At 46.3% G+C, this 27,635-nt stretch overlaps 1 long non-coding RNA gene across 1 annotated transcript in view; it reads right to left on the bottom strand.

Moving 5' to 3' along the window:
- The window catches only part of LOC116449454, a 129,364-nt gene that overhangs the window by 90,844 nt on the left and 10,885 nt on the right, over positions 1–27,635 (bottom strand). Inside the window, exons 2-3 of the long non-coding RNA XR_004242387.1 lie at positions 19,307–19,398; positions 2,772–2,927 (exon numbers count right to left, since the gene is read on the bottom strand). This is a non-coding gene — a long non-coding RNA (uncharacterized LOC116449454). The remainder of the gene's footprint in view (positions 1–2,771; positions 2,928–19,306; positions 19,399–27,635) is intronic.

Here is a 27,635-nt window from a genome sequence, read left to right as displayed (position 1 = left end):
TTTAATTAAACTCTATTCTTGATCAAGCAAACCAAATGGGACCATATTAACCCTGTTTTTTGCTTCTAGAAAAGGAATAAAATAAAAACCGGAGATTCTGTTGTCGTGGTCAGATGTTGTCTTTATTCAGCTGACAGCTTAAACTGTCGTGTCAGGCAGCTGTAATTTCATTCAGCTTCCCCAAAAGAACATTTCTGGGTTTTACCGCGCTGCTGATCGATTACGTCCAAGTAGGAAACATTTGAAAAATTTTTCTCCCTTCAAGCTTTGCAAAAGATCTGAATTTAAATGGCACTTGTAAGGCTCTTTGGAGCCCAAGTACAACAGCAGCCCGGCTTTTGAAGAGCACACAAAAATACTTCTAGCCTGAAAGAAAGGAGTGAAGTGACAAAAAGAGGAAGATAAAAGCAATTCCAAGTCCCAAACCCACAGAATCCCCTCAGTCTTGGCCTATTCTTTAGAACTAAACCTCATTTTGCAAATCAAAGGACCAGCTGCTAAACTTGCCTTAAAAAAAGAGGTAGGTCCTGAATGCAGGGCTGAGAGAGTCCAGGGGACGCCGGCGCTGCCATCAATCAGTCCCTCAGGTCCTCCTGCTCCCACCAGGAGTCTCCCCATCCCTGGACCCCCAGTCCCGGGGCTCCAATGCCCAGGGATGCTCTCCCATCACTGGATCCGTGCCTAAAAAACAAAGCTCCCGCGAGGAGGCTTCACCCTCGGGAGGTGGCACAGTTCCAGTCAGGGCTGCACAAATGTTGTACCAAAAAAAGCCAAATGTCACCATTTAGAGACAGCAGTCGGTATCCTCACATATGGAATTAGATGTTCCCGGGAAAGGGACTAAACAAAGGAAAAAAATTTCTCTTTGGACAAAACTTTTAAAAATCCCGAAATTCACCCAGAAGCCTTCGAAGTCGATTAAAAACAATCCTCAAAACATTCCCAGCTTTCACTAGTGCTTAACAACGTGTTTCCCTCTGTGAAAAGACACTTCAGATTGGATTTGCAGTTCTGCCTCGATGTTTTATTTCCCTTTGTGATCGCAGTGATCGCTGCTTTGTAAGATTTATCCTGGGCAATTAATATATCAAGCAGAGAATCGCACGAGGGATTTCCCCAAAGAGATTTTGGCAGCTCGGGGTTGCACTGGGAGCTCCTGCCCGTAGATCTCAGCCCTCTGGAAGTTATTAAACAGCACAAGGATGTCACAAAAGTAAAGTCACTCAGTTAAAAAGAACACGGCACTTTATGCACCCAAAGCCAACGTACGTTCCACCTGATAAAAATCCCAGCTCTCCAGCCTCAAACAACAGGTGTTGGGTGATAAAAGTCAAGACAAAAGTGCTAAAGCCTCTCACATACTTTCCCCAATTTCTACAGCAACAGAGCTGTGACAGAGGGCTCCTGACTGCTCAATTTGATGGCCAGGCAGACTTATAAAAGCTGAGTTTCCTAGGGGAAGACATAATGAAATCAATGCACTCATGAATATGGATGCCGGGCCGGGGCCATCTGTTCGCCACCAACATCTCTTCTTAAAACAAGTTTCAAATATTTCGCCAGAGAGTCTCGTATCTCTATTTCCATGGATGAAATTAGACCTTGGATTTTCAGCACCTCCGGTCATTAAGTGCTATTGTTATGGAAATGTGGGGTTTTTTCCTCCACTGATAATCAAAAGATTGAGTGATAAAACAGTTTGACAAAGTTCAGGTGGAGATTTCATCGGTCTGTGGAGGAGTTTCACAATATTGACAGTCAGGGCACGCCGTGTGTAATGTAAATATAACTTCTCTGTCCTCCCCCCGGGGAGCAAGAGCCTGGGATGTCCTGCCCTCATTTGTATCCTACACCCATCTGATTTCCTTTCGTTTTCAGGGAAAACATCAGAAGGCATTTTTATTCCGCATTCATGAGGCTGGTGCTGATTTCATGTGGGGAGCGGGCACGGGTGGAGGAGCTGCTGTTCCCGGGCTCTGCAGGGCGATGGGAGAGATCCAGGAGCTCCCGGGGTTTGCCAGGAAAGCCAGGTGGATCCTGAGCTGTGTCTGCATTCCCAGATCCTGCTCCCTCTCCCGGTGCCACGCTGTGGGGAAGCTGGGCCTGACCCAGGCAGGGCTGATCCAGCCCCAGGTGGGAATCAGAGAGCTCCTGAGTGGCAGAAACCAAGATGTGGGAATAGAAAACCCGAACCACTGTGGGCATAGACACTCCAAACCCTGCAGAAGAGACAACTGACAGGTGATTTTATCACCACACAGATATTTTAAGGGCAGGTGCCAAGAGGAGGGGGCCAGACTCCCAGTGGTGCCCAGTGAAAACACAAGTGGCAACGGGCACAATCTGACACATGGGAAGTTCCAGCTGAACATGAAGAAAAATTCTTTGCTTTGTGGGTGGCAGAGCCCTGGAACAGGTGCCCAGATTGTGGAGCGTCCTTCCCTGGAGATACCCAAACCCACCTGGACTGATTCTGTGTGACCTGCTCTGGGTGAACCTGCTGGAGCAGGGATTGGACTTGGGCAGCTCCCGAGATCCCTTCCAACCCCAGCCAGCCTGGGACTCTGGGAGTCACAAATTGTGTGGCAGCAGGAGCAGAGCTGAAGTCTCTCTTAGGAACGATCTGTCTAAAGCAGGTTGCTATCAATTACTGTGTTCAGTGTTAATTAATCAGCAGCTCTTGGTTACTCAGAGCAACCATGAAGCTGAGACAGCCCAGATGAACAGAATTCCAACTCCTCCCAAAGAAATGAGTCTAAGAACACACTCACAGGGAAGAGAATTGGCTCAGAGTTCTGCTGCTGGGGTCCCACCAGCCTGGCCAAGGTCAGCACCGGCTCCAGCCCCACGGGCTCCAGCAGTCCCACATCTGATGGCACACTTGGCTCCAAACCAGAGCAGACACATGAGGTGTCCTGTGGTGAGCACTGGGGGAAAAAAACAAAACAAGAAGAAATAAATTAATTTACATTTTGAATGTTTCAATTTTACAATATTCCTCTCCATTTCAGCCAATTGATAGTATTTATGTGGCTGTTAAAAAAAAAAACCAAAAAACAACAACAACAACAAATCTAAATGAAAAGATATGGGAGTAAAAGCATCAAAATTGAATATTATCCAGATAGGCAGGATTTTCTAAATAAACCTCAAAAGATCAATACTTGCCCAAACCTTTTGATTTCATTGAAGTGAGGTTTTGGTCAAAAAAATGCCCCGAGTGCCTGCTGGGATCACCCAGGGACACTCAGCCCAGCCACGCTCCCACTTGGGGATGGAGAACAGCCTGGGCTCATGGCTGGGGCTCACTTCCCAAATTAATTCCTGCAGCTGATCCTAAGCATGGACAGCCTGGGCAGGTTATGCCATAACAGCTTTTCCATTTGCATCCAAATTTGGGGCATTATGCTCAACCTGCTCATCCACTTCCACTCAAAGGTGCAGCTTGCTCAATTTGCATAATAACTATCTCCAGCTAATTATCCCCATTTGTTCATGGAAGCAGCCACTTTCTGTAGGGTTTAAAATTACCATAAGCTGTGCACAAGATCAAGAAAACACCGATTTATCTTATTAACAGTGAAGGAGTTTGTGTGTTAATTAGCAGGGGATTACTCTGGAAATGCATTCAGATGTTCTAAGGATCAGCTCACCTGACACGAGCCCTGAGCACCTCTCAGGATCTGCAGCTCAGAGCTGATGCAGAGGAGATTTAGAAGCTCTAAGAGCAATGAGTGAGGCCAAAGAAGCACCCAGGGAGTCACCATCCTGGGAATTCCTGTTTGGAAAACAGCCACACAGTGTGGGCACTGCAAAAGTGCAGACACCTCTGGGAAGTTATCTAAATGGGAGAGCTGCAGAAAAGAGAGATAACAGTGCTTACAGCAGTGTGTAGGTGAGCTCAGCAAGCTCCTGTGCACAAAAAACAGGCAGTAAAATCTGTTTTTTGCATTTTTTGGATGGAATTTTGGGCAATTTTTTAATAAAGGCGCAAAACTGAGGTCCTGTCTCCTAGAGAGCTTCAGTGCCTCACTGATACTCTCACTACTCTGCTTAGTAAGCAGCTGCTACAGCCTCCCCCTTGCAGCAGCTGTCAGAGCACTTCCCATAATATTCATGGATGCTCCATGCTTTCCAGCAGCAGGTGGTACCATTTCTGTATCTGCAAATGATCAGCATTCAAATCCAGATTTTTCTCCTTAATAGCTACTACACAGCTACAAAGTGTTATCTTTCCTACACGTATTTTTAATACTCCCAGTAAAAGCTGAAGTGGGGACTTGTATTTAAGGAAAAGATGTTCCCATGAAACTTTAAGTGAGAATTTCACACTGGGAAAAGATTAGAATAATACGGACTCTCAAGTATAGAGCCATTTACTCTCCATTTTTCCTATGCCCCAGAAATAGCCTCCTTAATTTTCACTCTGGGGTTCCCAGAGGCACCCATGTGGATGCTGGGAATTGGACAAACTCCTCACACAGCTTGGAAACTTCCAGCCAAAGGAACTCAGAGGATACGAAGAACAAAAGGAAAGCAGATTGCACTAAACAGTTTTCCTTTTAAGGACCCCAAACCCTTTAAAAAGAACTGCAATGTGAAACCCAAACCAAAATAATTATTTGCTGCCTTTCCATCAAAGCCAATGTTAACATGTAATGGAAATGGGCAGTTTTCAAGCCAACACTCACGTGCTGCACTGAATTTCCACAGAAAACAGGTCCTCTATCCATCTCCTTAAAAATCCATGGAATTTGAACACAACCCCTTCCCTAGTAAAGCCATGAGACACAATGTGGTTCCCATAAACTGCATGGCCATAAATCTTTATTTCCTGGTGGCACAATGGATTTCATAAGACAATGGATTTAACAACTCCTTTTTGCCAACCAGTTCCCTAATTTCTCAGGAAACCCTTTCTGGGTTTAAGGCATGTCTTAAGGAACTAATTTTCCGTAGTGATCCTGAAAAGAGCTGGAGTGTAATTGCCAGGGAATTAATGGAGCCATTGTGCATATTTTTGTTCTTCATTTCCCCAAGAACAATGCAAACCTTCCAGAGAGATAATGAAGAATATCAAAGGCATGTTTTACATCAGGTGAGGCTCTCATCGCACACCAACCCCATGCAGATAAAAATTAAATGGCAAAACCTTAATCAGCTGCTCTCCGCAATTGTTTTCCACATCAGTAAAGGAGCAAGTCAGAAATAAATAACAACACACAATGGCCAGAGGTATTGCTGCTTTTCAGCAATCTGCTGGAATTACTGGCTGTATGTGAGGGCACAACACTGAGAATTATTCCTTCCCTGTCCATGGCAGGGGGTTAGAACCAGAATTCCAGAATCATTTAGGTTGGAAAACACCTCCAAGGCCATCGAATCCCAGCTGTGCCCGATGCCCACTGTGTCCCCAGCCCAGAGCACTGAGTGCCATGTCCAGCCCTTCCTTGGGCACCTCCAAACCTCCCTGGGCATCCCCTTCCAGTGAAGAAATTCCTCAAGTCCAACCTGACCCTCCCCTGGCATAGCTTGAGGCCCTTTTCTCTTGTCCTGAGAGACCTGATGACTTTTGAGTCCCCTCCAGTGGGAACCATTCTGTGGTTCTGTTCACCTCCCACCTCCCTCTCCTTTCATCCCCAGCTTCCTGGAAATGGTGTCCACTCATTCCATCCCTGCAGCACATCCTGCCCAGGCACAGACACTGCCAGCATTATCATCAGTCATGATTTTCTGCTGAGGGCTCCCAAAACCACACCCCTGACAGCAACACACCCCTGCAGAGGCTCTGTTACCTTCACCACAGACCTGCTCAAACACCAACGAGCCAAGTACAGCACCAACTCTTTGCTTTTCATGCACAAAAGTGGCTTTTTGAAATGCAAACCAGGTCTCCATCCCATCCTCCTTGGGCAGAGTGTGTCACAGGGAGAGGTGCTCACCCAGCCTGGTTTGGGGGTGGCAGATCAGGTGATGCAGATTAGAAAATCCAACTATTTTCCACAAATGCACTTTCTGCAGAGAAGGTTTTCAGGCACAAGGTTGATTTTGATCTGAAAGACTAAAGAAACATCAAAGGGAAATACCTGTGGGTATACAGCAGTGCTCCTGGAACAAGCAGGGGCTCATGAATACCAACTGAGGAATATTCAGGATAAATATTGTACCCCTGTGTGCAGGTTACACTGAGAGCTCCCCTGAGCCCTGCCCTGCTGCCCCTGCAGCCCCAGGGACACCTGTGACCACCTGTCCTTGGGTTTCAGCAGAGCTCAGGCTGCACCTGAGGTTCTGCAACCAGCTCTTGCCCATCCCAGGGCTTCCCCCTGTGCCCACCTGGGATTTTACTGCTGAGTCCAGGATGCCCTGGGCTGCAGATGGGATTTCAGGTGGCGATGGTTTGTAAGGGCAGCCCTGAGGATGTGGGACTGTGGGCAAAAGCAAGATACAGTAAAAATGATCATGAACCCAGGCCGAAACCAAAAGGACAATCATCAAAAATGGCAAATTTCCCTCAATTTCTCAGCAAAACTTGCAGAAAAAGCAAAGCTGAAAGCTGGTTTTAAAGCACAGGGCTTTACACAGCTTCCCAGTAAGGATCTCCCACAGCAGACAAAATTCATTTTGATTTATCCTCTGCACTGTTGTTTTTAGCTGCAGCTAAAAACATGGGGTGTATGATTTCTTTTAAAACTCTGCTGTTTCAGGCTAGCACTCAGCAGCTCTGAACAGCTCTTTGCAGTTGCCTTTACAGACCAGCATCATTTCTAATCTCACCCTGGGAAAACACTTGTAAATCTGCTCAATGACTCAAATTTGCAGCTTTCTCCCACTCAGTTTGCTGGATCACTGTCTCAAACAGTTTCTCTGCCCAGTCAGATTTTCAAAGCAAGTTTATAAAACGAGCATCTGTTGATAATCTAGTAAGTCTGGAAAAAAAATATTTCTATCTTCCACACAATGCTGGGAAAACCTTGAAACTTGTAAACAAGCAGGGGATGTGACAGCAGCAATTGATCTCTGTTAACAGCAAAAATACAAAGGAAGGGAAATACGAGTGGAAAAAGTGTATCTGTGCATATTTAATATGGTTTTTGTAGCCAGGCACATTCGTGACGTTTGACTCAGTGTTGTAATTAAAATGTTCTGTAACGGTGGTAATTACCCCATCAGGTAAGGCACAATGGATGGCAGCACAAACCTACAATAAAATTATCATTTCTAAGTTGCATTTCAATTTTTGTCCATCTTAAGCACCTCCCTCGTGCCTGGGAACGGGGATTTTTAACAGGGTCCAACATGTGATAGCGCAGCCCCAGCCTGGAATAGTGGGCTTTTTGTTATCTTTACTTTTCCTTCTTGATAAACTGCAGCCTTTTGAAAAAAACTAATTCTAATAGATCAAGTGATGAAATTTAATCAAACTAAACCCCACTGAGCACACCTCGATGGTGCAGAGGGTGGCAAGAGTGAGGTGAGAGGCAAAAGGTGCTCCCAGTCCTCCCACACCACAGAGCATCTCTGCCTTCAGGAGCACAAAAACTCCGGAAACTTCTGGAAACCAACCCAGAACATCCCAAATGTCACAAAAATGACAAAGCCCCTTCCCTTTGCAAATGGTTTTGAAGCACACTGACCTTGGGGTGCTAAAATTTCCTTTTTGGGGGGAAGAGTGGGGTGTTCAGACCTATATTAAACCAAAGTAACATACAGCATCCAATTATTCCAGCAATTCGGAGAGTTCTGGGGTTTGGAGCCTTTGCAAAGCATTCTGAGTGCTGCAGGAAGATGAATTATCTCCCATTTCTTGTATCAAACCCTGATGTCATGTCTGGAGAAACACTAAACCCTGTCAATTCTTTCTGTCTTCCCAGGTTCCATCAGTCCTTTGCAAGCTCGTCCAGCAAGCAAATAACCCCTTTCACTTTGGAAAGGGGCAATAAAGATGATGGATGCTTTTTGGAGTTTATTCTTGCTGTGTCCATAAACATTCCCCTAATAGCTCATCACAGCTGACGAGGAGCTTGGCGGAGCCAACTGCTGTTGACTGAAAATATCTCTCAATTTTTTTCCCCAAGCTTGCTGTACAGAAGGAATTATTTATATTTGAATAGCACTCTCCTGTGATCAGGAAATATCTATATATTTGCCATAGTTAACGCAGGCCCCCACCACGCAGGCACTGTTAATGAGCTTTTATTAAGAAATCCTATTTTAGTCCCTTTCACTCCAGTCCCTCACTCCAGGGGGCCCAAGAGAGGCCCGAGATATTTATCTGGCAAACTTTGTTTTCCCCTACACACCAAGATAATTAAATCACTGAACCAAATTCAAGGCAAGAGCTGAGGAATCACTCCCGTGATTTGCTTTTTTACCCCCAGGATGCTCCCAAAGGCAGAAGAGAATCGCAGAGCGGTTTGGGTTGGAAAGGACTTTAAAGGTCATCCAGTTCCAGGCAGGGACACCTTCCACCATCCCAGGTTGCTCAGCTCTGAATTCCTGCTCTCCTTGCTAAAGATCATTGGAATGATGCCCAATGGTTTTAACAAAGGTGCTTTTGAATAATTTTTTTTTTGTTATTATTGTATTTTTTTAAATGTCCATTGTTATCTTTCTACCCTTAAAGAAAATCACACTGAAGAAAATGAGACACACCCAAATGTTGATGTTTGAGGGACACTCTGGAGGAAGAAATAAGTGCAGCATTTTAAAATACCATAATTTATAGCAATACCTGCATTTCTGGGAGCAAAGCAAAGGTGAAAAACAGCAGCAGGACACTGAAAAACCTCTTTGAGCAACTTCCACCACAACCTGTACCTTCAGAGGCAACAGACAACAGCACAGCCTGATAAAAATGGGATCTCCCAGCTCTGCCCACTGGAATATGGAAGAGGACACAGTCAGGGACCCACCATCCCTCCTGCCCAGCTCCCTCAGTGCTCCCTGGCCTTGATATGGGACAAAATGTGCCTTTCTTGGCCATAAGTAATAATAATGTATTTAATACCTGGCACTCCCAATTTTCTCCGGCCTTTAACTATTCCTTGCCTTGCTCTGGAAGCAGGCTGAGGTAAGTAATGTGCAAGGCAAGCACACTGTTGTCACTTAGCAACCTGAAACGGGGCTTGGAACAAAGATCTTTATTTCTGGAACCATTTAACAGCGGTGCCTGAGCCGGGCTGAGGTTTTGGGGATGGCACAACCCCAGCCCCTCTTGCTGCTGCTGCTCCTCTCCAGGGCTGTCACTGTCCCTGCAGCTTTTCACCCTCACCTACACCTCCTAAACTTTATGGCAAAGAGCATGAAGAAAATTAATAAAAGGAGGACAATTGGCACTATTTTGCGACTGTTTCAGCCAGTTGACTCCAGTGCGGCCCAAGCAGAGTGCTAAAGCAGAGAACAGCTCACCTTATGCCCATACAGACAGATCCCGTGAGCTGCTCTGCCTTTACAGGCTACCTTGGAATCTCCTCCTCTCTCTGCCCTCATGGCAGTGCCCAAGGACAGGGCAGCAGGCCCCGCTGAGCACTTGGAGTGGAGGAGCCCGAGCCCAGCGCGAGGCGGCCCCAGGCAGCCCTGGCACCAGCTGTGCAGGTCCCTCCTGACCTGTCAGGCTCCTCAGCCACATCCAAAGCCCTGGATGAAAACTGGAAATGTTCAGCACTAAATCACTGGGAGGCATGAGTGCCACCTGCCTTGGGGGACGGGGGCCCTTCCATGACCCTGCAGCGAGGCAGGAATGCCAGGCCCATCATCCTCACCAGGTGGGAGAGCCAAGAGCCTCTGCTGATTGCACTGGATCTTCCTCTTGCCTCAGCGAGGACATGCTTAATTACTGCCAGCTTTAATTAGTGTCCCAGTCTCCCAAAGGACTTCAATTCTCTCAGATTTCACATCACATCCCTACTCCTTCCCTGCTGCTGTGGCTGCAGCAGCTCCTGGACACCTCTGGGCTGGAGCAGAACTGAGAATTCACATCAAGTGAATGAACCTGGCTAAACTGGAAATTTGGGGGTGCTGCCTGCTCCCCACCATGGCTGAAACCTGCTTTAATGGGCAATTTAAAAGCAAGCATCCACCAGAAATTTGTCATTTATCGTGTGCTAGAAACAAATGCTGCTGCCCACTGCTCACCCTTGTCTGCTTGAATCCTCCTCGTATACACGAGGGGAACTAACTTAGGTATATCCCCGGTAAACCAAAATATCTTGGTAAAAAATTAACATAGGCAGGAGAGTAAAAAATACATAGAGAAAAATGGAAAAGGGAACTAAAGAATCCACAGCCGTTATAATGCCTAAAAAGCCAGATTTGCCTTCTGAATGTTGTTTTTTAAGGAAACACTCAGGATGATTTTTACCTCTTAAATCCCATTAACCAAACTGAACAATTCAAAAAGCAATGACAAAATGTAAAATAAATTCTATAATGTGGCAGAGCAACCCTGTGAGCCCTAACTACGAAGTGCTGCCTCTAATCAAAGCCTAATATCCTAATTCAAACTATTGTTACTATTATTACTATTATTATTGTTATGTTTCTCCTGCTGTCTTGGCAAAAACCATTTCTGCTTATGTATTTTTAAGGTTTTCTGTTAAGGACAACCAAAAATGCCGTATGTGATCAATGATTTATAAAAATTGAGCCTGAGTTTGTATTTAAAATCCTGTCACTGGGAAGCATCAGTTCAGTGCATTTTACCAAATCACAATGAGGATGAATTTTAAGGTGAAGTTTTCCCACACAAATATCCAGATACACTTCATGGGGAGTGAAAAAAATTGTTGTTGGCCTCATTTTATAATGAAACAGATTCAGTTATGAGCTACCCAAAACACAGAGCTCTGACAGCAATGTACAGGCTTTATATGCAAGTCGAGTTAATCCTCTAAGTAGACTTCCAATTCCTGCAGGAGACGGGAATCAGGTGGCATTTGAGTTCATATGAGAAATCTGGAACTGTCTGGCTTCACTGTGAATAAAGTGAAGAGTTTTGGGGTGAGACAGCAGAAGTGCATCAACCACCTCACTGCTAAATCCCACTGTGACACAAGTCCAGCAGCTTTGGTGATGGCCAAATCCTGCCAGTGCTGTCCTGGGAACAAGCAGGATTTCACCAGCCAGGATGGTAAAACCTGCCTGGTTTTGCCTTCACAGGACCAGTTCCCAGCCCGTCTGTTAGTGATCCTCTGAAACCATGAAGCAGCTCTATGGAGAATGACCCTTCTTGGATGATTTCCACCATGGGCCTGTCAAGGTTTTAGCTTTGCCTGCAGTGGGACTGGAACTGGAAATCGTCCTTGTTAAACTTGGGATTCAGACAGTTTCAATTTGAAAGCCAAACAGGAAAAAGGTTCTGAGTGAAGTGCTTGGAGCAGAACCTGGAAAGAGGCACCAGAGCAGGATAAGGCAATCACCAACCAAAGCTGGAGCACAGCCCAAACAAGCAAAGTTATTGTCAAAAACATTAACAAGCCATGTCCAAATGCCATTTTCTTTTTGCAATCACAATTTATTAGTGGGGTTTTACACATCAGATGGGCAGAGATTGTGCCACCCTTGGAGGTGCAGTGCTGTGCCACACGTCTGGGTGACCAAGCGCAAGGAGAGCTTTCCTTGGAATCAGCATTAATCACACAAAGGAGCCAGTTTTAAATGCACAGCAGGAAGCACTTTCCCTTACAGCAACATTAGTCAGGCCATGTGCAAGTTGTCTTCAGTGAGATTTTCATTAAATAAGATGCAAGCCTTTTGGAAATCAATAGGAGCCCTTCCCTTGACTTTGGTGGGCGTCATACGAGGCTCGTGCTGCTGCCGCACCGAAACTGAGGGAAATGGACTCTCATCAAGCCAATTTAAATTGCTTAAATTAATTTGCCACACCTTAACTATGAAGATCTGCAAAGAACTCTACTCCTTCCTGTCCTCTTTAAACCCTGTATGCATTTTCCTCGGTTAAAATGTGTAAAACCCTTGACAGGCTCAGCCAAATCCCAGGCTGGCAACACCCTACAGGTTCACCCATGGTCTCCTGGCACCACTGTTCAAAAACTCCCTGAACATAATGTCTGAAAGAAATCACAGGTCAAAAATTAGACAGCTTACAATTTATCCTTACCTCCTATTCACTTTTGCCCTTCAAAAGAACTCAGCCCTAGGGAGCTGACAAATAAAGATAAATTACCCCTCTGCAGCGTTCTCTCTAACTAAGCCATTGTAGTGATTAAATGAACCTTAGAAGCCAAATTCAGCTTTGATAGCTGAAATTGGGGGGAATTTTTTGCCTTTTTACAAACACAAAGCTTGCAGCTTCCTGGGAGGAAGGGCTGAATTCAAGAAATTTCCTGGGTTAGCATTTTGGGGCAGTTATGTGTTAATGGGCTCGGTGACGTGTGGTAGGTGCTGAGGCAATTTATGGACGCATCTCTAAATGTCATTATGTGGAATCATATCTGGCAGTGTCCAAGGCCAGGTTGGACAGGGCTTGGAACAACCTGGGATAGTGGGAGATGTCCCTGACCACAGGAGGGGGTGAAATGGGATGGGGTTTGGGTTTCTTCCAACCCAAACCATTTTGGGATTCTTTGATCTATAAAAACCCATTGAGGCCTCCCCCTCTCCAAGGCAAAGCCTCTTCCAGGGATGGGACCTGTCACAGCAGTAAGGACACCACCACAGCATGGCATTGATTCCTCTTCCTCATTGCTCAAAAAGAAAACCTGAAGAACAACTGAAGACACAAAAAAAAAAAAGAGAGTTCAAAGGAAACTGAAAAATGCCCAAGCTAGTTTAGCAGGAAGACCGAGAGATGGCTTGATTATATGGGCTTGATTATTTTTAGGAAAAAAAAAACATCACTGGAGGGTTCTCCAGTCTCACACTGGAAGTTGCAAGGGCAGTAAATGTCTGGATGCTGGAAAAATTCAAATGAGAACGTCCAAGTGAACTCAATCAGCACAGACAACACCAAGGTGAGCAGCAGTGACTCCACCATCACCGGTGTGTTGGAATCAAGCCTGGATACCTCTAATTTTGGACCTGTCATTTCTCGACAAGAAATGCATTTCTATGCACAGGTATCTAAAATGAAAGCAAGAGAAGGCAGTATGCAATTATACACACCCAATACATGTATTATATACATATATTATATTGCATATATACAACAGACAATATTATACAGAATATAGAGGAAAGAATAAAAAAATTTCTACACCTGTGTGCTTCATTTAGAAGGAATTGCCGTGAGATGTAGTAAAACAAGGGGGGTTCTTGTCCTCCAGAAAACCTGAATTTTATCTGAGCAGAGCAAAATAGATGCTACACTTGCAGTTTGAGGTTTGATACAAGACAAGTCTCACTATCCTCCTTTTTAGTCTGAATTCTGTTGTGCTCAAGAGATCAAGATGCATAGAGAAAAATATATTAAAAAAGAGGATATTAACCCACACACACTTTTGCCCCTTCCAATAACTCTAAGAACTCATTAGGTGAGCTCTGCTGCACTGGTAATTAGGTTCAGAGTTGGTGTCACTGTTGTAATGGGCTATTGATCGCTGAAGTTCTCAAAGAACTTCATGGTTCTGGGAGTTTGGGAAAAAAAACCCAAACCCCATGAAATGAGTGCTAGCCTTGCTAAATTTGATTTTCATTACATATTACAAGTCTTGTTACACTTCCCAACCCAAAGCTTTCATTTTTCCCCAGCAACAGTTTTATTTTAAGCTTTCCTTCCCCAGACATCTCTGTTGGCCATTTGGGCTGGGGATTAGATTTTTCACCTGTCCCAGGATTATTGGGAAGAGCTATTTTTTATTTTCTCAGGGTTTTTTAAGAGACAGCACATGCCTGAGGAAGCAAAAATAGGCTGTGGGATGGTGTCAGCTGCCAGAGCCCCAGTGGTGGTCTGCACACTGAGACCACCCTGTTTATACCATGTCTGTAGATGCGATCTATAAATATGTCCATATATATCCGTGTATATATATATATATATATATGTTTATATATGTCCCCAGAAGCCACATCTACACGACTTTTAAATCCCTCCAGGGATGGGGATTCTACCCCTGCCATGGGCAGCCCCTCCCAATAACCCTTTCAGTGAAGGAATTTCCCCAATATCCACCCTGAGCCTCCCCTGGCCCAGCCTGAGGCCGTTCCCTCTCCTCCTGTCCCTGTTCCCTGCGAGCAGAGCCCGACCCCCCCGGCTGCCCCCTCCTGTCAGGGACTTGTGCAGAGCCACAAGGTCCCCCCTGAGCCTCCTTTGCTCCAGGCTGAGCCCCTTTCCCAGCTCCCTCAGGAGTTCTCCAGCCCCTTCCCAGCTCCGTTCCCTGCCCTGGACATGCTCCAGACCCTCAGGGTCCTTCCCATGAGGGGCCCAAACCTGATCCCAGGATTAAAGGTGTGCCCTCAGTGCCCAGCACAGGGGGAATGTCCCGATTTCCCACCAACCCAAACCTTGCCATTGCTCCTTCTGAAAGCAAATGCCCATCCCTGGGACCTCCTGCACCAGGAACGGGCCTGTGGGCCCCTCCAGAGTGCCCATCAATCTCTGCCCACCACAGTGCACAGGCTTTACTGCAGATTGCACCGGTGCCAAGTGATCCCTACATTTAATTAATGCATTATAAATTGCCAGGTAATTGTTCTGTGCATTTTCCAGCTCACAGCTCTGTCACTGTTGAAACCCTATGAGAGCTTGATCCAGACATGAAGAGGGGAAGATGACGCCACAGTGCCCTTCAGGCCTGGAAGAAGATGCTGCAAGATGCAGTAATCAATTAAATGCTGAAGGAAGACTGGAATAATCACAGTTACAGGGAACAGAATCCCCAACAAAATTCCAGAGCTGCTCCAGCAGCCTGCAATGGACACTTTGCATCCAGCATGGTGAGGAGAGAGACAGGGGCTGCTTGGGAAGGGAGAGGTTCCTCCTTGAGGGAAGGGATTTGTGCTCCCACTGCAACAATTCCAAACTGCTTCATTCTAATTGCATTCAAACAGCGATGCCAAAGCTGCTGCCAAGGCAGTCACAAGAGAAGGGCAGAGGCAGTTTGGGACCAGAACCTGCCTGGCCAGGAAGCGCCAGCCTCGGGCAGGGGGTAACTGTGCATTAAGCAAATTGCACTTTGTTATTCTGTTATTTTTTATCAGCTTAATGGAAAAGCCAAAGGGCTCTTTGCTCTTTAACACTGCCGTGGCTAGTGCTGTGTTTTAAAATGCTATGTAATTAAATCAGGAGGCACATTTAATCTCCCAGTCTGAGCTGGGCCCAAACTGGCGGGACATAGGCAGGTATGGTGTCCCAGACATCCCAGTGGGTCATTCCCTTCTCCCAGCCCTCCTGCAGCAGGAACCAGCAGGGCAGCACTGGGTGCTCGCTGGAATCCTGCAGAAACCTGAGCTGGAAGAAGGTTGAAGCCACATCAGCCTTTTGATTCTGTGATTGAGAGCAGCAGCTCGGTGTGCCCACAGGGACAGGCAGCTCCTGGCCACAGCCGCCCTGCCCCAGGCTGAGGGGAAGACATGAGCTGGTTCCAAGGTTTACCCCGGCAGATCTGCATGACCACAAAACCAGAATTTTCTTTTTAAAGCACAAGCTTATAACAACCAGGCTGTGCTTCCATAGCCAGGCCAGAAACAGGGCAATAAATCATTCTCCTAGTTTGTTCCCTCCATTTTAAACTAAAAGAGGAGAATATTAGATGGGATATTGGGATGAAATCCTCCCCTGTGAGGGTGGGGAGGCCCTGGCACAGGGTGCCCAGAGCAGCTGGGGCTGCCCCTGGATCCCTGGCAGTGCCCAAGGCCGGGTTGGATGGGGCTTGGAGCAGCCTGGGGGAGTGGAAGGTGTCCCTGCCCATGGCAGGGGGTGGAATGGGATGATCTTTAAGGTCATTTCCAACCCAAACCACTCTATGACTCTACAAATATTTTATTCCAAACAAAAGATTTTGTACATTTCCTGCAATGCTAAAAAGATCCTGAAGTCGTGGATCTTCTCTAGAAACATCTACTTGCAAGAAGTCAGAACTCCCTTCTCTGAAGTTATCCAGGTAAGTATTTAAGAACTAAGATTTAAAACACTCATTTACATTTGTTAATTCAGGGTTGTTCAAACTATTATGAGAATTTCAAAGAGGAGTAAGAATTGAACAGCTTAAGAGCATCCTTCAAAAACAGAGATATTACTTGCCTGCAGAATTTTCTTCCCCTAATCAGCCCACACAGAAGAGTTGTCATTTCTATCTAGTTCACTAGCAGATATGCTTTCGTTATTAAATATGAAATCAGAGAGAACAGAGATTCAATTCAAAAACATATAGTTCAATCTGCCAAATTGCTACTTCCATGAGTTATATTGTGAACATATTTTGATAAAAAAGGGGTTATTTAAAGATGCAACCAAGTCTGGTAATAAATGAGACCCTGTTTCAGTTCATGCCTGCAAGTTTTAACTCCATAAACATAAATCTACATGGTGCCTTTTCCTTTTCTCTTTTAACTCTTTTTTGTTTTTATTTTTGCCTTCTAGATAGATGTTTGCAATAAGAGACAGTGTTTATTGTACTTAGAAATTTTAATATAAAAACCACAGAGGAAGCAGCTATCTGGAGGAACAGAGCAACACAGAAAAAAAGAAATTATTGTAAATCTGTTACTAAGTAGGACTGAGCAAATAACTCATTGTGAATAATTCACTCAAGAAACAGAGCCTCTTTCTATGCTCACAATCTAATTATAAACAATTTACTAACAAGCTGTGATTTCCTTGTTTTCCTGTCTGTTATTTGACTTAGCTCAATAACTTCATTCTTGTAAAAGCAACAGCTCCAGCATCGGACTGGGAGAGTCCTCCAAGGAAACCAATGTTTCGTGGTTGAATTTGAGCAGCAAACCCCAGTGTTACTGCCCGAATCCCACCTCTCCTGCTGAGACAGGGGCTTGGAGCAGCCTGGGACAGTGAGAGGTGTCCCTGCCCCTGGCAGGGGTGGCACTGGATGGGCTTTAAGGTCCCTTCCCACCCGAACCAGTCTGGGATTATCAAATTCCAAGTGCCCAGCCAGATGTGGCACAGCCCAACACAAACCATCCAGTCCTGGTGCACAGGGCACCTTCCTGGGTGAAAATAGGGAATGTGGGGAGCCAGAGCCCAGCAGTCCCATGGGATTGGTGCTGACAGGGCTGGGCACCCCACAGGGCACCTGCAGGGCCTGGCTGGAGGGAAACTGCACCTGCTTTTCTGCAGGATTTACAATTCTCTCCATGAAACTAATAGCCCTCACCCCAATAAAAGGGCATTTAACTTTTGGTTTTACGGGGACTTTTTATGTGCGTTATTGCAATCCAATTTAATTCACTCCCTGCTAGTTGAACTGGCACTCATTTCGGGCTGAAGTGATAACACATAATAGCCCCTTTCAACTGAATTGCTGAATAAAAGTCCAAATCAGGGCCTGTTAGAGCAGCTTTCCCTCTGGATGGTGCTCCATGGCCAAAGGAGAACATCCCCACTCAGCCCTCGGCAACGTCAGTAAACTCCAAATTGGGAGGTTCATTTCACAAGTTCATCACCAGAATGAAAATGCCCATTTCTCGTAATATTTAACTGCCATCACCACCCTGTGACTTCCAGCTACACTGAACACGAAAACTGAAGTTGCAAACGTCTTCTCTTAATTGGCCAATGCGCTGATCATTTAATTTTAACTCCAGTGCAGAATTTAAAAGAGGCATCTCTAATGATTCCAGTTTATGTCAATAAACTGCATCAAAACAGTCTGCCCAGGAAACCCATAAATCTCTACTATGAGTCCATTTGTTATTATACAGAAATAAATGACATGTTAATAGAACATTTATGGCAAAAGGAATTAATTCTGCTTTAATTCCACATTTACCAAAATTTCTCGTTTCCAAAGCTCCAACTCAAGAGTACAGGAGCATTTAATTCTGCTTTGCAGAAAGGAAAGGAATGGGAAAAGTGTTGCAAGAATAAATCCAGTGAGGATGGAAGATGAGAAGTTATCAGGAACTGGCAGAGGGACAGACACAGATCCTGGGAACATGAAGATGGGCTGCTGACGGAGCTCATGCTCCCAACGCGCAGGAGGTGTGCTCTGCTCTCTTCCCTACTGCTACTTTGCTCCTTAGCAATCACCAAATTAACACTGTCTAAAAAAGAGAACTTCTACTTAAAAAGCCAACCCTGAATTTATTAGTAATGATTAATCCTATTGCAATAGCAGCAATGCCATATTCCAATGTCCTTCTGCCTCTGTGCCCCCAACCCCTCTCTCCTTCCTCAACCTTGGCAGAGCCCTGACCTGCAGCTACCTCTGCCCCCTTTTTAAAGGGAAGTGTTCCCTGTGGGAAGACTCCAGTTCCAGGGCAGCACCTCTGGCAGATGTGGATCCATTAACAATCCCTGGAATTACACTGAAAATTCATGTGACAGCTCTCAGTAATCCACAACTGGGATTGCCTGGGCAGCTGGATAAAGGCACATTAAGCACTCCAGGCCCTTCTCCCACCTCACATATCATAATTCCCATTGCCCTGTGCTCATTTCCATGGAGCAGCCGATCCTTATCCTCACACACAGCTTCATCCTCCTTAAGGAGCTCAGTCTGTCCTCACTCCCTGTCTGGGGAGCACGGATCAGTGAGGGTTGGGATTGTTCAGCCTGAAGAAGAGAAGGATCCAGGGAGAGCTCAGAGCCCCTTCCAGTGCCCAAAGGGGCTCCAAGAGAGCTGGAGAGGGACTGGGGACAAGGGATGGAGGGACAGGACACAGGGAATGGCTTCCCACAGATGGGATATTGGGATGCAAAACAGTCCAACCCGGCTTTCCAATTCAGGTGCAAACACCTCTGGAGAAGAAAGGGAATGCAGACACCCGGTAATAAGGGAAAAAAGCCGCCCCACAACCCCACTGACAGCAGAGGCTGCACTTGCTCTGCTCACCCATGGAATGGGCTGGATCCTGCTGCCGGTGCTCCCAGACTGCAGATCACTTGTGGCAGAGCACAAAGAAGAGGCTGCATCTCATGCCTGAGAGTCCTTCAGCCGCTTCCCTGACAGATCCAAATGGATAGAAACATATCAGCTGCAAAGCTGATGAATAACCCCACACGTGTGCAGGAAAAGCTGGAAAACTCTTGACTTAACGATGCCATAGGTCAAAAACAAGCACTATTTAACGTGCCTGCTTTGAGACCATTTCTCAGTGAAGCATTAACTTACCACATAAAACCCACAAGCAAAGAGGATTTGCAAAGATCATAAAATGGAATATTTCTGACCTGAGCCTTTATTCGATTTTCTGTGTTAGTAAGGAGAGCCCCTGAGTGTGCAGCCACAAAAAAAAGAGTGAAAGTCAGCAAACAGTCGAGAGCTGTGGAGAAAAAAAGAAAAACAGTCAATAAAAATATTCACTGGGGTCACAGGGATGGTAGAAAAAGCCTTTGAGCGAGCTCCCTGCACCTGTAAGCACCTTCTTGAGGAGGGAGCTGCGGAGGGAGCGCCATATGGAGGGAATCCAGTCGGGAAAAGCCGGCACCATCGGAAGCAAAGCTGGGTAAACACGGTCATATGCTGGGAGTTCAGCTAAGGTAAGGCAGGCTTAGAGGTCAACCTGGAGGGCACAAATTGGGGGCTGTAAATGATGCTGGGAGATCACAGCAAGGGGAGATTTCGAGAAGCCTGTGGGAGTTAATCTGCTGCAGATGGCTCGGGTGCTGCAGCGCTGGAGGAGCTCCGGAGCTGAACCACTGGCAGCATCTCTGGAGTGGGATCCCGGTGGGAAGCTCACCTGGAAGCAGCCAGCACCTGGAACAGGGCTCAACACGGCCCTGCAGTCATTGGGAAAATCATCTGGCATCCAGGGAAAAAATCAGCCAAGCAGCAGCAGGCCTGCCAGGGTACTGCTACTCGATTCACGCTCCTCTGGCTGTTGGCAAATTAACCAGATTGGGCTCATTCTTAGCAGATTAAACTTTATTTGCTGTTTTCCTTCCAGCTCCCCCTCCCCTCCCTGCAGGGCTTGTGTTTTTGCAGAACTGGGACTGCCCAGTGATGGGAACATCAACACCCGGATCTCAAAGGGATGCAACACCACTGACACACATGCCAGAGCCTCTGCCTGCACAGACCAAAGCATTCCCATTTTTCCCAGTCACAGCTGAAAACTGTGTGCACATCCAGAAACTGCTAAATATTTATCCTGAGCCTGCAGTATTCCACCATACAAACAGTGCCCAGAGCTGCACTGGGCAGCCAAAGGTAAACAGCCAGGCTAAGCACAGGGAAAAGGAGGTTTTTTATTTCAATTTCTTCACTTTAAGTATTTCAGCTGCATTCCCAGTGCCCGAGATGTAGATCTCCTTGGGTATTGACATTAGCTCTTGTTTGCAGAGCTAGTATCAAAGGGCAGCAGATCTGCTCTGGAAGCACTGGGAGCAGCTCACAGGATCTGAGCAGTTACAAAGCAGCAGAAAATAGGAAAAAGATGTAGAAAACATAATCGAGATATTGGGAATTCAAACAAGTCAGCACAATCTGGGAGAGAGTAAAAAGACTTCAAAAAAATCTTAATGGGAGAAAAATTAAGTAATGGTCACTTAATTCCTTAACATCAACATTTCCAGCTTTAATTAGGATCCAGGGAAATCAAATGTTAGAAGCCCATCTGCTTCCAGGCTCCAGAAAGATGAAAACCTTCAAAAATGCCATAAAAAGAGAAACTCCCAGGCTAGCAGCATTTTATTGAGTTCCTCCCTATAGATTTCAGCAGATGCCGCTACTGCGGGGATAAAGTGGGTCTGAAAACGCACCGTGCAGGAAGTTGGGTTAACTCGTTTAACAATTTAACACATCAGGGAAGAGGGATAATTTATTAGAGATGGCATCCCTGCTCTCCATAAACACAGCACTGGAATGATGGTGGTGCCACAGGGACACCCTGCTGGGAGCAGGAGCTGTTTAATCACAGAGTTATCCTAAAACGGAGCATTTCCATGCCTGGAAGTGCTCAAAGCCAGGCTGGAGCAGCCTGGGACAGTGGAAGGTGTCCCCACTCATGGCAGGGGGTGGAACTGGATGGGCTTTAAAGGTCCTTTCCAACCCAAACCGTTCTGGGATTCTGTGAAAAACACACATTTAAAGCTTTTTGCAGTGGAAGAAAGAAGTTTCAAAGCGCTACCTGGCTATGCCCCAGAGGCTGATCCCCACCTTTTCCTGAAACCAAATTTAATTAAATTCTAAAATCCTGAGACTGAAGCTAATCCTGTGTTTTGCTAAGTCCCAAGATATGATTTTCAAAGGATGCAGCACCGGGAATATATTTCTTCTTTTTATTAATTCTATTTTAATTCATTACTTTCACATGAAAAGAATGAGAAACCACCCACTTTCATTCAATATTATACCTTATTCCATATTTCACTGTTTAAACACTCCCAGCAGTGTGTTGTGATTGAAAAGGAAGTGAAATGTCAGTTTTAGCCAATCTTGTGTTCAATCTACCACAAAAAGCCTGGCCTTATTTGTGTGAGATGGAAGCTCAGCCTGCAATTCCAGGCATTTATCCCAAGCATTTCACAGCTGCCCTGTGTCTCTCCACAGCCCCACACGCACCAGCCCAGCACTCCCAGAGCAGCTGCTGGATCAGCCACTGGAAAACACTGAATGTTACACCTTGCTGCTGGTTTATGGGCTCTGTGGGAATCACCTGGGTTGACTCTTGTTCCTTATGGAATTCAAAGTGGTTTGGGTTGGAAGGGACTCTTAAAGACCCTCACATGGCACCTCCTGGCACAGGCAGACAGCCAGTAACCATTCCAGCATTCCATCCCTGCCCCCTGCGGAATACAGGCTGCCTCTGGTGGGGACAGTCATCTCCAGAGCTAAATACTGCTGCAAATATTAACACTTCTGCTCCAAGGATGGGGCTATTGGCTTCTCTTCTCCAAGGAAAACCCTGGGAAGAAGGCAGATCCAGGAACAGTGTCCTCAGGAACCCTGGCAAACACCCACAGCACACACAGGCCAAAGGAGAGGGTGGCAGCAGTGCCAAACTTCCCATCAGGAATGCACATCCTGTTAACTTTTCTCCCAATATGCTGCACTTGCTGAAGATTTATTGGAATTCTACATTTTCTCCAGAGCAGCCATTCTTCAACTGGCACTCCGAAAAAATTACAGGAAAATTTAAGGTGACTTAGAGCTCCACATGAGTTATGCTTTCATATTTCCCTTCAAACAGCAGAAAAATCACCCTTCCCAAGGCTGAAAGCCTCCGTGCTCAGCAAACACCCTGCTGAGAGACGCTGGTGCTTCCCAGGGAATTGCCAGAGGCAGGCATGGATCGTCCCAGGCACCCAGGGCCCAGGGCTGTGCCAGGGCTAAGGAGCACTTGCCATCAGGACAAGGCTTGTTCAGTTAAACACCATGCTTGGATTGGCTGTAGGGATGATTTGTTAAAAATCAGATTCTTCAGTCCCAGTTCCCAAATATTGATGCGTTCCCTAACTCTGTTCCCTAACAGCTGAGTTAGCCACACTCCACAGAGCATCCTGGAGGAAACTGCTAAGTTTGAACTTCCTGCTTCCTCATAGATCAGAGCGAGTTTTTCTCTGCTTTTCCTTTTTAAACTGGATTTAATTAAATATTGAGTAAAGTGCCACTGCCATCCATCGTGTGCTTTCGAAGGAGAAGTTCAGGGATGCACAATTATTTTGTTCGCTGAGACAAGGAAGAGTCAATATTTAATGTGCCATGAAGGATTTATAAAGAATATATCTTGCAGGAGAAATAAATACGAGGAGACATCTTTATCTCTCTGGGTTGATTCAGTGTCCATCTTTGCAGGTTTCAACTTCTTTAATTATGTAGAGAGAACAGAAGGAGCTGAAGGAACGTCAAGGCTCTGGATGAAAATGTTGTGCCAGGACAAATTCCAAACTCCAAAACTGTCACAGGGACCATGAAAGAAGTGAAGGAGTTCAGGCAGAAGAATTGTGACAAATTGGGTGTGAACCCTGTGGTTAAATGATAACATCACAGGAGAATCAGGAATGGGAAAGGAAGGGTTGGGTTTCTCAGTGCAAGGGAAATTCAATCCGCTCAGAACCATGACCAGAATGGAGGTTAACAAGTACTATTTAATTATATATAGAGTTATTAAAAGTGTTTTTATAATAAAACAGAATGGGCAGCTGTGTGGTTATATAGGAAACTACAGGGAATTAAGGTAAATCTGTAACTCACTCAAGGGGCTCTAAATACATCCCAGGCTGGGAGAGGACAGTTCGAGAGATTTACAGCAGAGCCCTGTGAGGGAGTTCTGCTGCAGGTTCCCCACTCACCTCTTGTGATTACACAATAAACTCCAAGATTAAAGAGCAGTTCCATGGGTGCTAAGGAATCATGCTCACCTTCACATTTCTCCTGATTTTCCCTCCCTTTGAACACACAGAAATAAATGAGAAGAAATACCCTTTACACTTTTAGCCCATTTCTCAGGGGTTTGGCAGTGCTGGAAAACCTTTCTGGGAATCTGACCAAAATTCCTGACCAAAAAGTCTTTGTCCATCAAAAAATTCCCCATATCCAGATCAGTAGATCTGCTCTGGATGGAGAGCAAATAGTTCTGCTCTGATGAGAGAGCTGAATCAGCATCATTAAACTGTCAGGAGAAATCCTCTATGCTAATAAATACATTGCAATTGCAAGCCTCGAAACTGCAAATTAAGAGTACCTGATGCCCAAGGGGACACGTGGCAGTGGGACAGACTCAAGGCCAAAAACGTTCTTTCCAGATGACCACGTGCTGGAATAAACCTGCAGTGTCCAGGAAGAGCAGCCAGAACACGGCACATACGGTAAATCATGGAATGGTTTGGACTGGGAGGAACCCTAAAGCCCATCCAGTGCCACCCCTGCCACGGGCAGGGACACCTCCCACTGTCCCAGGCTGCCCCAAACCCCATCTAGCCTGGTCTTGGGCACTGCCAGGGATCCAGGGGCAGCCACAGCTGCTCTGGGCACCCTGTGCCAGGGCCTGCCCACCCAGGGAAGAATCTTTTTCTAACGTCTCACCTAAACCTGAAGCCATTCCCTGTGTCCTGTCCCTCCATCCCTTGTCCCAAGTCCCTCTCCAGCTTTCCTGGAGCCCCTTTAGGGACTGGAAAGAGCTCTAAAGTCTCCCCAGAGCCTTCTCTTTTTAAATATTATATTATTAGTGCTGTGAGAAAAAAATCAGCCCAGCTCTGAGCCTTGTCATGGCATGGAAAGGCATTTGCAGGGCATTACCCAGAGCCGCATCCTCACAGAGGCAGGAGGGCTGATGGGGCTGCATTCTGCTTCTCATTGTCTATTAAAAAACTGGATTTCTCCTTTTTTTTTTTTGACTAAGCCTAGAAACACAGAACCTCCAGCATGGCACAGTAATAGCTTTGACTCTGTCTTTATATAGGTCACATTGGGAGGCAGGCACGCTCTACTCCATATGCCAGGGAAAAATAGCACTTTTTGACACACTACAACAACTTCTGAGGGGAAGAATGGCAGAGCAGCCCCCCCTCCCCTCTCCCATCAGCCCGAGGCACCGATCCCAGAGCAGCTGTCAGAGGGAAACCCCATTTCTTGAGAGCAACACTTCTTTCTTGTACTATTTATGGAGGTAACCACCTCCAAGAGGCAGCTTTGTAAAAGTGTAACCAAACCCACCAGCTGAGCACAGGAACCACTCACCAGCCTACAGAATAGGCTTGAGCTGCATTTGATTCCTGCTCCTTCCCCTCAACCACTCAAAATAATCCAAGTTCTCTGCTGCCCACGGGGAGAGGGTCAGGAGGGTGTTGCAGGGGTGCGTGACGGGGGCCCAGGTGCTTTGTGAGTGGGAACCCCACGTTTTCCCAGGATAACACATGAGCATTCCTGCTAATGAGAAGGCAGGACACCACCCAGGGCTGGGCACATTCACACCCCCCCAGTGCCCCGCTAAATTAGGGATCCCAGTTATACGCTGTTCACTGAATTTTAAATGTCCTTTTTTCTGCCAAGTAGTTTAAACTCATTTAAAGGAACCTTCTTATGAGTGCAGAAATCAAATGTGATCTGCTCAGCCTCCAGTCACACCAGGGGAAAGCTATTTCAGGTGACTCTATACTTGGGCATGCCTCGAGTTTAGATGATCACAACCTTACCCTTCACTTGGTGAAGCCTGGATGAGATAATGAAACCCAGACTCAGAACAAACCAAATCTCCCCCAAAATGCTCTGAAGTCCAGCACAGCAAGTGTGAGTTTCACAGCACAGTGCTCAGGACAAAACTCCAGTCACCAGAATTCCACTTATATATGTATTAAAAATTAATGCAACACCTACAGACCAGTCCTAGCTCTGCTGTCTCAGACATTGCAAATCATTCCTTGGGACTTCCTGCAGGCAGCTCGTGGCTTTTGAGAGGGAAAAGTGGGGAAAGAGCTGACACTTCCAGGGATGTGTCCTCCCAGCCTCTCTGGGAAGCTGTTCCAATCCTCCATGCTTCTCCTGTTTCAGCCACACTGTGCTCCAATGACATTTTAAGAGCAGCACAGCACCACGGTGATTTATTGCCCAAGACTTCACTAATGGTTAAACTCCTTATAAGCCATAATATGGCAGGTCCCGAGCCCCAGTGAAATTATCAGCTCCAAAAGCAATGACTAAGCTTGTGAATAATTTAGACACGGAAAATCAATCAATTCTGTCCCACGTAATCACACTCAGACCTCAGCTGGCAGCACCAGGACCTGTTCATTGCTGCTCCAAGTCACCCATCACTGGAGCCCCAGCAGCCAAAAGCAGTTCATTAATTTTCCTGGCATTTACTAGATACTTTCTAGAGCAGACCTGGAGCACTACCACAGGAGAACATTCTTGGACCTCCCAAAAACCATACAGACTTGGGTTTTTAATGATCCCTTGCCTTGCATTTTATATCAGCAGGGTTGCAGGCTCCAGGATTCCACTGCCTCTGGCATTCCTGGCTCCCAAAGAGGGGAGGAAGCCCTGCTCCCTCTGAGGAGCTTTCAGCCTGGAAGCTTTTCACTTTCCCCGTGGTTCTGCAGCACCCAGCTGAGCAGGAACATTTCAGTTCTGGGTTTTCACTGGCAGCAGGTCCTGGGGAGGGGGTGCCCTGTCACCAAGGCCTCATGCACAGGGAGGAGCCAGCTGGGCCACACACAAATAAACCCTAAAAAGGGTTTCTGTCGCGCTGCACTCCTGGCTGGCATAAGAGACTTGCCCGTGAAAGGAAAGCTGGAAAAAGGAAGCACAAGGGGCCTCAGCAAATGGCTCAAAGTCTCACTGGGAGACTGGAGAAGAGCTGCAAGCCAAGCCCAGCTCAGCATCCAGGAGCAGCCCTTGCTCTGCTCCTCCTGGCCCCAGGAGCAAGCCTTGGACCATCCAAGACATCTGTCCCTGCCTCCAGTTAACATCCAAGGGATTTCAAGGCATGGGAACTCACATTGCCCAGACCAAACTATGTCTCCTGCTGGGCACAGGGAAGGAAGGACACAAAACTCAACAAAAATGTAGCTTTTTAGGCTGAAACCGTAACGTCTGAGCATTCCCTGAGCGCTCTAGGGAAAAGCAGAGCTATCTGAACTACACAGGGCTGTCGGTCGGAGGAGATTCCTCTGCTCCCAGCCTGCACCTCAGCACTGCTGATAAGGGATCTATTCCCATATCGTGGGAGAATATCAATATCTGTCCTTCACAAAAAAAAAAAAAAGTGAATGATAACTCTTTGCCTGATGCCTGCATGATGAATTGGCGACCAAAAAGCCCTTTGAGAAGAAGGATTGGCCTCAAGTGGGCCATTAATATCAGAGCATTGCAGCTGTATCAGATGTTACAATATTTAAATGAATACAATATTTTTCTACTTAACCAAAATGATTCTGTTCACACAGAGCACGGGTGGGGCTGCACAGAAATTCTTAGGGACAGCCCAGCCAGGCAAGGCACAACCCCTCTGCTCCCCAGGCCAGGGGGGACACACAGAGCAGAGCACACGTACCTGCAACACAGGGCATTCCTCTGAAATTCCACTTGGGCTCTTAAAACCCCTTCAAGGAGTTATTAAAGCAGAAAATTGTAATGATCTGACAGTGTTACAGCACAATAACCCTTCATTTGCATGAAATCCTCGGTAATAACGAACTTATCTTCCAGCATATAAATGCACAGGTCCCTATAAAGTTCTGCATGGCAGCACAAGTTTGATAACACTGGGTTATCTACGGCTCCTTGACATCCACTGGAGGGAGGGGTGGGAGCTCTATGGATGTCTGGAGCACATTATTAATAGCACAACAATTCAGAAGCTGCAAGGAGCACAGCAGATTCCCTGTAGCTATTTTTAATGTCTTTCTAGGCATCCCCCCCACTGCCAGGAAAAAGACAAACTTGTTTTACTTATTATCAGCAAGATCCCTCTGTGAAATCACAGCGACCTTCACTGCTCCAAGCCTTACTTGAAGTGCACCAGCAGCTCCCTGCTCCGCAGAGGCAGCACCTAGCACCCCACAAGAAGGACAAAGAGCTCCAGGGGGCCTCTCAAGTGCATCAGCACTCGGCCAGAGC

This window comes from Corvus moneduloides, chromosome 11 (genome assembly GCF_009650955.1).
Source record: "Corvus moneduloides isolate bCorMon1 chromosome 11, bCorMon1.pri, whole genome shotgun sequence".
Taxonomy (NCBI): domain Eukaryota; kingdom Metazoa; phylum Chordata; class Aves; order Passeriformes; family Corvidae; genus Corvus; species Corvus moneduloides.
Note: the sequence above shows the minus strand (reverse complement) of the source record. Positions and strands in the feature narration are given on the sequence as shown.